This window comes from Delphinapterus leucas, chromosome 18 (assembly GCF_059928025.1).
Source record: "Delphinapterus leucas isolate spDelLeu-1000000601 "Yukka" chromosome 18, BTC_Dleu_Yukka2, whole genome shotgun sequence".
Taxonomy (NCBI): Eukaryota; Metazoa; Chordata; class Mammalia; order Artiodactyla; family Monodontidae; genus Delphinapterus; species Delphinapterus leucas.
This window is the reverse complement of record NC_143146.1, coordinates 52,528,273-52,542,214: the sequence shown is the minus strand read 5'-3', so window position 1 is coordinate 52,542,214 and position 13,942 is coordinate 52,528,273. Positions and strand designations below refer to the sequence as shown.

Sequence of the window (13,942 nt, the reverse complement as noted above, 5' to 3'; positions counted from 1 at the left end):
AGCATACTCATTTTCAAAATATAGATTCTTCCAATCCGAGAACATGGTATATCTCTCCATCTGTTTGTATCATCTTTAATTTCTTTCATCAGTGCCTTATAGTATTCTGCATACGGGTCTTTTGTATCCTTAGATAGATTTATTCCTAGATATTTTAATTCTTTTTGTTGCAATCATAACTGGGAGTGTTTCCTTAATTCTCTTTCAGATTTTTCATCATTAGTGTATAGGAATGCAAGAGATTTCTGTGCATTAATTTTGTATCCTGCTACTTTACCAAATTCATTGATTAGCTCTAGTAGTTTGCTGGTACAGTCTTTACAATTCTCTATGTATGGTATCATGTCATCTGAAAACAGTGACAACTTTACTTCTTTTCCAGTTTGGAGTGCTTTTATTTCTTTTTCTTCTCTGATTGTTGTGGCTTAAACTTCCAAAAGTTTGTTGAATATAGTGGTGAGAGTGGGCAACCTTGTCTTTTTCCTGATCTTAGTGGGAACAGTTTTGGGGCATTATGTTTTCACTGTCTTTGGTTCTAGGTATTTTTTGATTTCCTCTTTGATTTCTTCAGGGGTATCTTGGTTAATAAGTAGTGTATTGTTTAGCCTCCATGTGTTTGTAATTTTTACAGTTTTTTTTCCTGTAATTGATATCTAGTCTCATAGCATTGTGGTCAGAAAAGATACTTGATATGATTTCAGTTTTCTTAAACTTACCAAGGCTTGATTTGTGACCCAAAATATGATCTATCCTGGAGAATGTTCCATGAGCACTTGAGAAGAAAGTGTATTCTGTTGTTTTTTGATGGAATGTCCTATAAAGATCAATTAAGTCCATCTTGTTTAATGTATCATTTAAAGCTTGTGTTTCCTTATTTATTTTTATTTTGGATGATCTGTCCATTGGTGAAAGTGTGGTGTTAAAGTCCCCTACTACAATACTGTTACTGTCGATTTCCCCTTTTATGGCTGTTAGCATTTGCCTTATGTATTGAGCTGCTCCTTTGTTGGGTGCATAAATATTTACAATTGTTGTATCTTCTTCTTGGATTGATCCTTTGATCATTATGTAGTGTCCTTCTTTGTCTCTTGTAATAGTCTTTATTTTAAAGTCTATTTTATTGGATCTAAGAATTGATACTCCAGCTTTCTTTTGTTTTCCATTTTCATGGAATATCTTTATCCATCCCCTAATTTTTCAGTCTGTGTGTGTCCCTAAGTCTGAAGTGGGTCTCTTGTAGACAGCATATATATGGATCTTGTTTTTGTATCCATTCAGCCAGTCTGTGTCTTTTGGTTGGAGCATTTAATCCATTTACATTTAAGGTAATTATCAATATGTATGGTCCTATTACCAATTTCTTAATTGTTTTGGGTTTGTTATTGTAGGTCTTTTCCTTCTCTGTGTTTCCTGCCTAGAGAAGTTCCTTTAGCATTTGTTGTAAAGCTGGTTTGGTGGTGTTGAATTCTCTTAGCTTTTGCTTGTCTGTAAAGGTTTTAATTACTCCATTGAATCTGAATGAGATCCTTGCTGTGTAGAGTAATCTTGGTGGTAGGTTTTTCCCTTTCATCACTTTAAATATGTCCTGCCACTCCCTTCTGCCTTTCAGGGTTTCTGCTGAAAGATCAGCTGTTAACCTTATGGGGATTCCCTTGTATGTTCTTTGTTGTTTTTCCCTTGTTGCTTTTAATATTTTTTTCTTTGTATTTAATTTTTGATAGTTTTATTAATATGTGTCTTGGCATGTTTCTCCTTGGATTTATCCTATATGGGACTCTCTGTGCTTCCTGGAATTGATTAACTATTTTCTTTCCCATATTTGGGAAGTTTTCAACAATAATCTCTTCAAATATTTTCTCAGTCCCTTTCTTTTTCTCTTCTTCTTCTGAGATCCCTATAATTCGAATGTTGGTGTGTTTAATGTTGTCCCAGAGGTCCCTGAGACTGTCCTCAATTCTGTCATTCTTTTTTCTTTATTCTTCTCTGCAGTAGTTATTTCCACTATTTTATCTTCCAGGTCACTTATCCTTTCTTCTGCCTCAGTTATTCTGCTCTTGATTCCTTCTAGAGAATTTTTAATTTCTTTTATTGTGTTATTCATCATTGTTTGTTTGCTCTTTAGTTCTTCTAGGTCCTTGTTAAACGTTTCTTGTATTTTCTCCATTCTATTTCCAAGATTTTGGATCATCTTTACTATCACTATTCTGAATTCTTTTTCAGATAGACTGCCTATTTCCTCTTCATTTGTTTGGTCTGGTGGGTTTTTACTTTGCTCCTTCATGTGCTGTTTGTTTCTCTGTCTTCTCATTTTGCTTATCTTACTGTGTTTGTGTTCTCCTTTTCACAGGCTGCAGGTTTGTAGTTCTCGTTGTTTTTGGTGTCTGCCCCCAGTGGCTAAGGTTGGTTCCATGGGTTGTGTAGGTTTCCTGGTGGAGGGGACTAGTGCTTGTGTTCTAGTGGGTGAGGCTGAATCTTGTCTTTCTGGTGGGCAAGACCACATCCAGTGATGTGTTTTGGGTGTCTGTGACCTTATTATAATTTTAGGCAGACTCTCTGCTAATGGGTGGGTTTGTGTCCCTGTCTTGCTATTTGTTTGGCATAGGGTGTCCAGCAGTGTAGCTTGCTGGTCTTTGAGTGGGTCTGGGGCTTAGCATTGAGATGGAGATCTCCGGGAGAGCTTCGCCGTTTGATATTACGTGAAGCCTGGAGGTATCTAGTGGACCAATATCCTGAACTTGGCTATTCAACCTCGAGGCATAGGCCTGATACCCGGCTGGAGCAAGAAGACTCTGTTAGCCACACAACTCAGAAGAAAAGGGAGAAAAACAAAGAAAGAAAGAAAGAAAGAAAGAAAGAAAGAAAGGAAGGAAGGAAGGAAAGAAGGAAGGAAGGAAGGAAGGAAGAAAGGAAGGGAGGAAGGAAGGAAGGAAGAAAGAAAGAAAAAAATAAAATAGAATAAAATAAATTTATTAAAATAAAAAATAATTATTAAATATAAAAAAAATCTTAAAAGGTAATAAAAAAAAAAGAAAGAAAACCAAACTGACAGACAGAACCCTAGGACAAATGTTACAAAAAAAACTATACAGACAAAATCACAAAGAAGCATACACATACACACTCACAAAAAGAGAAAAAGGAAAAATATATATATATAACATTGCTCCCAAAGTCCACTGCCTCAATTTTGGGGTGATTTGCTGTCTATTCAGGTATTCCATAGATGCTGGGTACATCACGTTGATTGTGAGGATTTAATCTGCTGCTCCTGAGGCTGCTGGGAGAAATTTCCCTTTCTCTTCTTTTTTCGCACAGCCCCTGGGGTTCAACTTTGGATTTGGCCCTGCCTCTGCCTGTAGGTTGCCTGAGGGCATCTGTTCTTTGCTCAGACAGGATGAGGTTAAAGTCGCAGCTGATTGGGGTTCTCTGGCTCACTCAGGCCAGGGAGAGGGAGGGCTAAAGATGCAGGGCAAGCCTGCGGCGGCAGAGGCTGGCATGATGATGCAATAGCCTGAGGTGTACTGTGTGTTTTCCCAGGGAAGTTGTCCCTGGATCACAGGACCCTGGCAGTGGTGGGCTGCACAGGCTCCCGGGAGAGGAGGTGTGGATAGTGACCTGTGCTTGCACACAGGCTTCTTGGTGTCTGCAGCAGCAGCCTTAATATCTCATGCCTGTCTCTGGGGCCTGCGCTGATAGCCATGGCTGATGCCCATCTCTGGAGCTCGTTTAGGTGGTGCTCTGAATCCCCTCTCCTCATGCAACCCAAAACAATGACTCTTGCCTCATAGGCAGCTCCAGACTTTTCCTGGACTCCCTCCTGGCTAGCTGTGGTGCACTAGCCCCCTTCAGGCTGTGTTCGCACAGCCAACCCCAGTCCTCTCCCTGGGATTCAACCTCCGAAGCCTGAGCCTTAGCTCCCAGCCCCCACCTGCCCCTGCGGGTGAGTGGACAAGACTCTCGTGCTGGTGAGCGCTGGTTGGCACCAATCCTCTGTGCGGAAATCTCTCCATTTTGCCCTCTGCACCCCGTTGCTGCGCTCTCCTCCGTGGCTCCGAGGCTTCCCCCCCGCCACCCCCCCCAACCCCGTCTCCACCAGTTAAGGCCCTTCCTAGTGTGTGGAAACCTTTCCTCCTTCACAGCTCCCTCCCAGTGATGCAGGTCCTGTCCCTATCCATTCGTCTCTGTTTTTTTTCTTTTTTTTTGCCCTACCCAGGTACGTGGGGAGTTTCTTGTCTTTTGAGAAGTCTGAGGTCTTCTGCCAGCGTTCAGTAGGTGTTCTGTAGGAGCTGTTCCACACGTAGATGTATTTCTGATGTATTTGTGGGGAGGAGGGTGATCTCCTCATCTTACTCTCCCGCCATCTTGAAGGTCTCCCCTCTCATATTTCTTTGGGGTAATGTTTATTCTGGTACCTTGCCCATTTTAAACTGGGTTATTTGGTTTGTTGTCATTGAGTTGTATGAATTTTTTATATATTTTGTATATTAACCCCTTATCAGATATATATGACTAATTTTTAAGAATTTTTATCATGAATGGATGCTGAATTTTGTCAAAAGTTTTTCTATGTCTATTGAGATGATCATACAATTTTTTTCTTTCAATTCCATGAAATATAAGTGTGATATATCTATTTTTGAGAATGGGATATTAAAGTCCCCGAGTATTATTGTATTCTGGTTTATTTCTCCTTTAAACTCTGTTAGTTTTGCTTTATATATTCAAATGCTACAATATTGGGTGAAGAAATATTTACAATAGTTTTAATTTTTTATCTTCTTCATGTATTGACCCCTTTATCATTATATAATAACTTTATTTTCTGTTTTTACTACTTTTAGTTTAAAACTCTTTTGTCTATAGTGTAATATATATCTACCCCAGCTTTTTTTTTATTACAATTTACTTGATATGTCTTTTTCCAGCCTCTCATTCTCAGTCTGTATGTGTCTTTATGCCTAAAGAGAGTATCTGAGAGACAGATATGATTGGATGTTTTTTAATCCATTCAGCCATTCTATGTCTTTTAATTGGAGAATTTAAATTATTTACATTTAAAATAAGTATTAAGTAAAAACTTTCTATTCTTATTTTGTTCATTATTTTATGGTTATTTTGTAGATCCATTGTTCCTTGTTTCTTATCCTGCTTTTTTGTGTGTTCCGATGTAATTGGGTATCAGTATGCTTTGATTTCATTATCATGTTCTTTTGTATAATTACTACATAATTTTCCCTTGTGGTTACCATGAGTCTTTTTTTTTTTTTTTTTTGCGGTACGCGGGCTTGTCACTCTTGTGGCCTCTCCCACTGTGGAGCACAGGCTCTGGATGTGCAGGCTCAGTGGCCATGGCTCACAGGCCCAGCCGCTCCGCGGCATGTGGGATCTTCCCAGATCGGGGCACGAACCTGCGTCCCCTGCATCGGCAGGTGGACTCTCAACCACTGCGCCACCAGGGAAGCCCTATAACTATAACTAATATGAAGTTATTGTCTACTAAATCCAAAATCTGGTCCCACTCAGAGTCAGTTCCTATTGACTGCTTTTATTATTCTGAGGATGGGTCACACTTTTCTGAATTTTTGCACTCATATTTTTTTTATTGACAAGTGGACCTTTAGATATAATTAATTATAAGCTCTAGATTCTAGTGTTTTTCTAAACTTTTAAAAAGGTGCCTTATTTAATTTACAAATTCTTTCCTCTTGTGATGTACAGCCCCTGATATCTCTTATCAGTATTTTAAATTTTGTCTCATTTTTATTTTTAACCATGGATTCCTAGGGGCTGCTCCTGTGTGTGCCTAGCTTAGTGATTAGCCAATGATTTGGCAGAGCAGTAACTTTATTCTCCTAAGACTTTCACTCTCTATCTGTAGATTAGTGTGTAGGTTGGAAAGGGCATCTAAAGTTCAGGCAATTTTAATATTTGCCTCAGGTTTTACTTTGCCCTTGATCTCTTGGGTCTTCCTAGTACATACCTGTTGTTTCCTAGTTTCCCAGGTATAGGTGATGAAGGATTTATCTAGGTCTTCTATGATTGTCTCATTAGCTGTATATCTAAAATTTTTGAATTCTCTTCCACTTACCTCAAGTAGAACCCCTATTTGTTTTCTTCTAGGTTTGCTACTTTCAGTAACAGTGCTGCTGGGTGTGGATTTTTGTTTTTCACTTGAAGTTAATTCACCCTCCTCTGTCAGCAAAGCTGCTGTTTTTCAGAGCTAGTCCCACTTGAATAACTCTAGTGTGCTATTAAAAAGAAACAAACGTTTGATAAATCTAGTGTGCTGATAAAGAGAAACAAAGCCAGCTACTAGTTAAAGGCTGTTAAGACATATTTTATTCAGATTCTTCTATAGCAGGGGAAAAAACTCTTCAGTACAGAACTAAGCTCAATTCCACCAAAACAAAAGTAAGAGAGCTTTAAAACACTAGGGTGAGATAAAGGAAAGGCACCTAAGGGTTTTAAGTGTGGGGGTGGGTATTGGTCCATGAGACCAGTCCATCTGGGTTTGGTAATTGTCACTAAGCAGAGGAGAAACAAATTCCTCATTCTTTATGATGGGAGGCAGTTGTGCAATTTGGAGCAAGACACCCACAGGAATTAGGCACTTACTCTCCCATGGGGACTAGGAGATAAGAGAGGAAAATTACTTTTCTGAATGTCTGTGTTTTGAAGTGACAGCTCCCAGGTCCTTGAGGAGACAGCTCTGGATGGTAGAAGATGTATCAATACATCTCAAAAAGGCAGAGGAAGGATTTATAATTGCAAGCTTTCTCAGGCAAGCATTTTAAGGAGGGCTTGGGTCATTCTAGGGACATGGCCATAAGCTCCTAGAAGTCATGTTAGAGTTGGGTAAAGTTTTTTAGTGCAGGGATTTGGATGACGTCATTTTATGCTGAGTATTTTTGCAGTTCTCAGTGCCAATGGAGCTGGGTAGAGAGGGATAGGAGCAGCTTCACACAGAAAGGGCAAGACCTCTACCTTTCCTACTGGAACTTCTAACAGTGTTTTGTGTGTAAACACTACTCAATTTGTTGTTTGCCTCTGTTCAATATCCAGAGCACTAAAATGGTTATTTTTGACAATTTGGTCAAGTTATGTACTTGTTTTGTGGGGATAATATTTGCCAGCATTTTTACTCCACCATAGCCAAAATCCCACACTGGTTGAAATCCCACATTCGGAATGAAAATGTTTTTGAGGGAGAAAAATATTGTGGCTAAGAGTCAATCTGATATACTAGCAAGAGCAATGGATTAAGGCTTAGAGCATTCTTACCTCAAGTATGTTGTTAGTAAATCTGTAGCCTTGAGTAAATGACTTAATCTGTTCAAGGGCTCTGTTTTCTCTTGTGTAATAGTGATGCTATACATATCTAAGATGTCTGTTGGAGAATTAAATATGAATTAGAGAATGAAAGTATCTAAAATTTCAAATTTATTTTACTATAATCTATAAAACATCTTAAAATTTTGACTATATAAGCTTGGGAGTATTTTATTTTATTTTTATTTTTTTTTACGAATTCAATTAAATATTTATTGAACAAATGCAGAATAAATGAACTAGGGGGTGGTTTTAACCTGAAGATACAATAAACAACTTCAAATATTCAGAGGCCTGTCACACAAAAAATGAAAGACTTGTTCAGTATTTCTCCAAAGGGCAGAACTTGACCCAAGGGATAAATATAAGCAACCAATAGGCTACAGGACAGTCATACAAAATGTGTCACTTAATAGCTTCTTTCCCAAACAATGCATTCCACACTTAGTTTCCCTTCTTCTGAAAGGGAATATTACAACTTAATACTTCTCATGAATGTCTTTAATAAGTCGCATTTCATGAACAACCATCCAGCATGTTTAAGGACAAAATATATATAATATACTTCATATTATATATATATTTTACCACATACTCAGTAAGGAATGCTGAGGTGCTTAATTCATCCAATAAAATTGAAAATAAAAATTTTACATTTTTCTGTCAGTATTCAGGATTCTGAAGGTGGATCTTGAACTCAGAATGATAAGTCAGTTTTCGAGGAAAGCCACATAATCAGTGAGTCTGGCTAACTGCTGTTCATTGGGGATGGGTGGAATGGGGGCAGGCTCCGATAAGAGAATAAACCTGTTAAAGGAAACATCCAGGGTCCCTGAAACTGGCTTTTTGGTCATGACCATTCTTGTGGTGGAGTCGGCCTGCCATCATTGTTCTAGGCTACCTTTCACCGCCTCTTCCACGGGAAGTCCAACAAAGGCTGCAAAATCATCGGCGATGATGGAGGTATATGCTTGAGAGACCAGGGTGAAGGCTCGCCTCCGGGTGGCATCTCTAAGTGCCTCCATGATTGGCTGGACCGTCTCAGACCATGGGTGAGCGTTGATGGTGGTATAGATCCCGGGGACATCTCTCGGTCAGATTCTTTGTCCTACCGACCAAATTCCCCCAAGTTCAGAATTTGCAGATTTTATAGCAGGTGGTATTCTTTTCCAAAGATATCTTGCATTATTCATGTCATTATAAAGCAGATGTAAAGCTAGAAGCTGATCATACACTGCGGGTGTAGCAATTCCTCCTGGAGCCTCGAGCTCCTGGTTATCCCACTGATCCAGCAACTTTTTAAAACTAAAGAAACTTTCAGCCATCACCTCCACTGGCATTTTTCTGGCCAGTTCCGCTGTCGAACCTCCCCGCCGAGCCGGACCTCAGACTCAAGCTTGGGCATATTTTAAATAAAAGTTTGGAAAATAATTTATGCATAAGCATTTTGCATTGTTTACCTTGAAGTTATTCAACCAATTTTAATTCCACTATTTTCCATATTTCGAATTTGATTTTAGAATTTGAAGAATTTTTAGAATTTGAAGGCAAGAAGTAAATTTATTATTAAGTTTATTTCTTCTTTTATTCTACAAATTATTAATTATTTGCTATTTGTCTTTTTCAATCTAAATAGCCTTGTCAAATTTGACCTTACTTTCCATCTGGGAAATAAGTACAATCCTGCTTCAGTATTGCAAAATGATTCATTCTACCCCTTGAAGAAAAAGCAGGCTTAAGGGAAATTTTCACTCAAGTGTTACAGCAACTAAAGAGCTATGGCTGAATATAAATGATGTTAGAAATTTCCTTCCAGTGTTTTCTACCTGCCACGCTCTGATCTTGTAAAAGTAACTATTGCTCTTCATGACTTAATTTACCCCTCCCTACAGTGAACGTAAATAATGACTGCTCATATTGGTAACATTTAGAATTGGGAGGAAAATTAGTGATGTAAAACCCACAATTGTTAAGCCTCATTTAGCCTTAGGGGAATACAAATACATATTCTGATTTCTATTAAAACATCATTGGATAGTACACCTATACATAAAACTGATGACTGTAAAAAAAAATAAATATGGAAACTAACAACCACCTCTGAAAATTTATTTCATCTAGTCCAGATTGAAAGTAAGGCATTATAAACATAATATTTAACATCAGAAAGATAAAATCTACATTTATTGTCACCTCTCCACAATCTTTCTCCACTTATTTCTAAAGTATCATATTCTAAACTTCTGAATAGTTTGGTTTCAGAGTGCCTGAGATGTTCTCAAACACTATTCCTATCCATTCTTCAGCAGTTGTGTGTTTTTCTTTTGTTTAACAAATCAAACAAACAAAAACAGAAAAAATGAGGGGTCTAGTTTTTTTGTAGTTAGTGGTTTTGGTAAAACTCTTCACACATAAGACAGTCTTCTGTAGTGAGGGTTTTAGGAATTGAATACAATTAGAAGGGCCACCATTCCAATTTTCTTCATGAACTTGAATTTTTTGATAGATTGCCATATGGTTCTAGCCTATCTCCAAATGTTAAATCGGTTATGGTGAAAATTTACAGAGCCTCATTTTCAGTGAACCCTCTGATAATGCAGGGAAAGCAAAAACAAAACAAAATACAAAACCTCTCTTTAGAGGAGCATATTAGCTCCCTAACAATAGAGTCATGTTACTTTGTAGACCTTGTTAGGCTAAGCTGGGGCCATATTTATCTAGACAATGGAAACGTTCTCACGTCCATGTGCATACTTCTCCTCCAAAAATATTACTTATAATAATAATTTCAAAATTATTACCATATTTTGGAATTTACTGTTTGTCTGCAGTCCTGATACTGTTGTCAGTAAACAGAGAGCCTCAATAATTTTAGAAAATAAAGCCATAGATTGTTTTTCTCTGGAATACAAATCTTTAAAGATATTTCTATACTGCAAAATCAAGAAGTGATGCAAGCTGAAAGAGAAGGCACTTTGACTTGTTGACACCCTAAATTTTAACTCTGGTCTATGTTTTCATTTCCATATTTAGGAGGTCATTCCACAGGTGTTTATTCTTAATTAACTTAATTAAAATTGAAATTCATATTTAAAAACTGGCTCACAATAAGATTTTACACACTAAAATATCCATTTCATGGCAGCAATGACATAAAGTTTTATGCAAATAAACAAACAGGAGAACAAAATCTGCCCTTATGCTTCCCACTCTGACAATTGTTCAGATAATTCAAATTTTGCTCTTTGAGCATACTGAGCAATTATTTTCTTAAGTAGCAAACTGTATTACAAAGCTCCTGGGCCCACAAAATGGGTATTTTGGATAAGAAAACCAATGTTTTAACATAGCTGCCACTGATACAGCTTATGTCTTCTTTATTGCAGTATCATCTTTGGAATTAAAAGAGAAGACATAACAATATAATGAAAGGGGAAAATGCCATTCATTTTCATGAAACTTTTTACATAATATTCAGCAAAACCCATGTACAGTCACCCGTTACTTCTGGATATCGTTAGAGGGGGACATATCATCAAGTCCCCCTCCACCTTATGGGAGAGCCTCAACTTTGACCACTAAATATTGAAGAAAAGAGGATTTCTGTCCTAAGCTATTCCTTATCTATAGTCTCCCAAAGCAATTTTGCTTATTATCAAGCTTTAGGTGATGATGATTAACAAATTTCTATCTCCGGGGCAGATGTGTTTTTGCCTAATTCAGGTCTAATTTCAATTAGAATAGAATCCAAACTCTACCTTTAAGGTTTCCATGCTTTAGACTTTGCCAAACTTTCCAACTTATTTCATACCAATTTCTTCTTTCACTCCAGTTATTCTTTCTCTTCTTAGAATAGAATCAAATTCTCTCTCCCATGTCAGAACCATTGTACTGACTTTGTCTTCTGCTACAAACACTTTTCCTTGGATCATTTTTATGGCTGGCCTTATATCCTAGTTTAAACGGTGTCCTTAAATAGTAGATTTCCCTGACAAACCCTGTGGTTTGCCGCTGGTGATCTCCATCACAAGACACTTTATTTCTACATAGTGCACACATGCACACAAAGTCACACACACAGAAGATCTAGAACTATGGATTGTTCTATTAGATACAAATGTTAAGCTCCATGTACAGGAGTATTAACTCTCTCATTTTCCATTTTATACCAGCGCCTATCTTACAGTAGCTATTAAATATATATTTGATAACTGAATGAATGAATAAAAAATTTCATGATTGGATAAGCAAAGAATACTTAATGGAAAGACAGAAAACTGAGCAGAAAATTGAATGTATTTCATAGAGAATGAATCAGTCTGGTTTGCAGCATAATGGATTTTATGTTAATTGGGAAGTACATGAAAATTATTGAAGAAAAGTTTGAAATCAAACCAGGAACTCAATAATAAAAATAAAAGATGTATATTTGGCACTTTTATTTACATAAAAGTAACAGTTGGTTGAAATGCTAAAAGTAGTTGAAACTGACAAAGGAGAGAAGCAGAAGAATGAGTCCCATGCTTAGTGAAAACTCATTTAGAAGGAATAGGAGTTTGAAGAGGAGTGAGGAAAGTAGGAGAGGAAGAAGAGAGTACTAGTACTAGTACTAGTACTTTTATGGAATAGGTATGCTACTTTCACAAAATAATTTCCTGCTTTGCCCACATTAAATCCACCAACAGTCACTGAGTGTTAATACCACTTTTGTCAGTACTAGTTAGTACATTTTTAAACTTTTGTATCTCCTATCTTCTTTTTCTTATTCTTCATCTCTTTTGCTCCTTGTACCTTATTATAAATGGCTTTTAATTCACTAATCTCTTTTTAGCTGTTTCTGATCTAGCCTATACTTACTAGGTTAGTATATGTAAAACATTTAAAACAATGGTGGATGATAGTAAGCACAGCATAAATGTTTCTTTTACTATTGTATCATTTTTCATATAACTTCTCAATTGAGTAACTTTTTAAAATTTAAGATCTGAAACTTTATACTTATGAGCTTTCTACTTGATCCTTTTTTATTCCTTGTTGGGTCTTTTTACTTAAGTTTTTTTTTTTTTTCCATATATGACATTTCTTAACTTTCTGGCTTTATGTTATCTTCTATTTGTTTACTTAAACATACTATATGTATATATCTATATATCTATATATATATATCTTCTTTTACTTATTTCAACATTATAAGTGTCTTATTACAACATTTTAAGCATACTTATTCTAAGGCACTGCTTTATTTTATTAGATTGTATGGGGAGACAGCTAACAGTAGCCTTGGTATCAGTTCTCCTCTTCTCCTTTTATTGATAAAGCCATTAACTTAAGGAGGAACATTACTGTCCACATAGAGACAAGATGTCTCAATATATGACAAATGACAATATGTCCTTTCAGTTAGAGATAGGTATGTAACTGAGTTTCGGTCAACAGAATGAAGTTAAAAGTGAAATAAATTTCTAGATCTTGTCCTTAAAACAGTACAGTCTGGAATCTAAATGTGGTGAGATGACCCAGTTTTGACCTATCAGATAAGTGCAGACACCCTAGCGAAAGGGGGAAAACAAATGAAAGGAACCTGGGTCTCTGAATGACTGTGAGGGAGAGACACCAGCAGCTGGAATACTCATGTGTTATATGAAACAGAGATATACTTTTATACCATTTCAGTTACTGCCTTTTGGATCTTTTTTGTCATAGTAACTTCTTTACCACAATAAAATGGGATGTTTTTTACCTGAAAGAAGAATCCCCAAGAAATATCTAAAATATTAATATATGACATTGACATAGAGGGCAAGCACTGGATGGTAAAAAAAAGACATACGGCAGGTTGGAAAGCTGGTCATTCTTGTTATATTATGGAAATAATTAATTATGACATTGCCTCCAGTAATTTGGAAGTCAGGCCACATGCCAGAGTGAAAGCATGTATTAGCTCTAGAGGGAAGTGATTAGAAAGAGCCAGAATTTTCAGTTGGTTGCACCCTGCTATTATTACCAAACATTATATAACAAAGATAAACTCAGTCAAAATTTGGAGGGGTTATAAGCAGAAATTGCAATATTTAGAGCCTAAATCTTTGGGCTGTTTCAGAACTGGAAGATTCAATTGCTCATGTTCTTCTAAGTATTATGTTCAGCACCTTTAACAAAAGCCTTCTATTAAAACCTATCTGCTAAATAAAGGGATCTACCTTGGTTCAAATATCAGATTCAGGGTATTGTTTTCCAAATAATCTTATTATTTTACAGAGCAGAAAGATAGCCATCACTGCAAAAGAGGGATAAGAGGAAAATGTGATAAGCCAAGCGAAGGCAACAGTAAAATGTAACCATCTTACTGTTAATGAGGTTAACAAGCCTCGATGGCCAAACCTATGCTTATTTTATCCCCAAAGCCAACTTCAGTCCCTCAAGTATTCTCTAGTAGGAAAGAGCCTCTCAAAACCACAGAGCCCCAACTGAGAGTGAGCCAGTGTCAGCCACTGAGTAACAGGATGCAGAGAACCTGGGATTCTCAAGGAGTATGTGGCTTAATGGTCTTGTTAGCATGGGTCACTCACTTTGGGATTTAAAGTACTGAACTTTTTGATGCTCTTTATGATAG

General features: G+C 37.0%; 1 pseudogene; it reads right to left on the bottom strand.

The window, feature by feature from the left end:
* Positions 1 to 7,271: 7,271 nt before the first annotated feature.
* LOC149746852 (COP9 signalosome complex subunit 8 pseudogene) lies at positions 7,272 to 11,483 on the bottom strand (annotated as a pseudogene).
* Between the last annotated feature and the right edge of the window lie 2,459 nt (positions 11,484 to 13,942).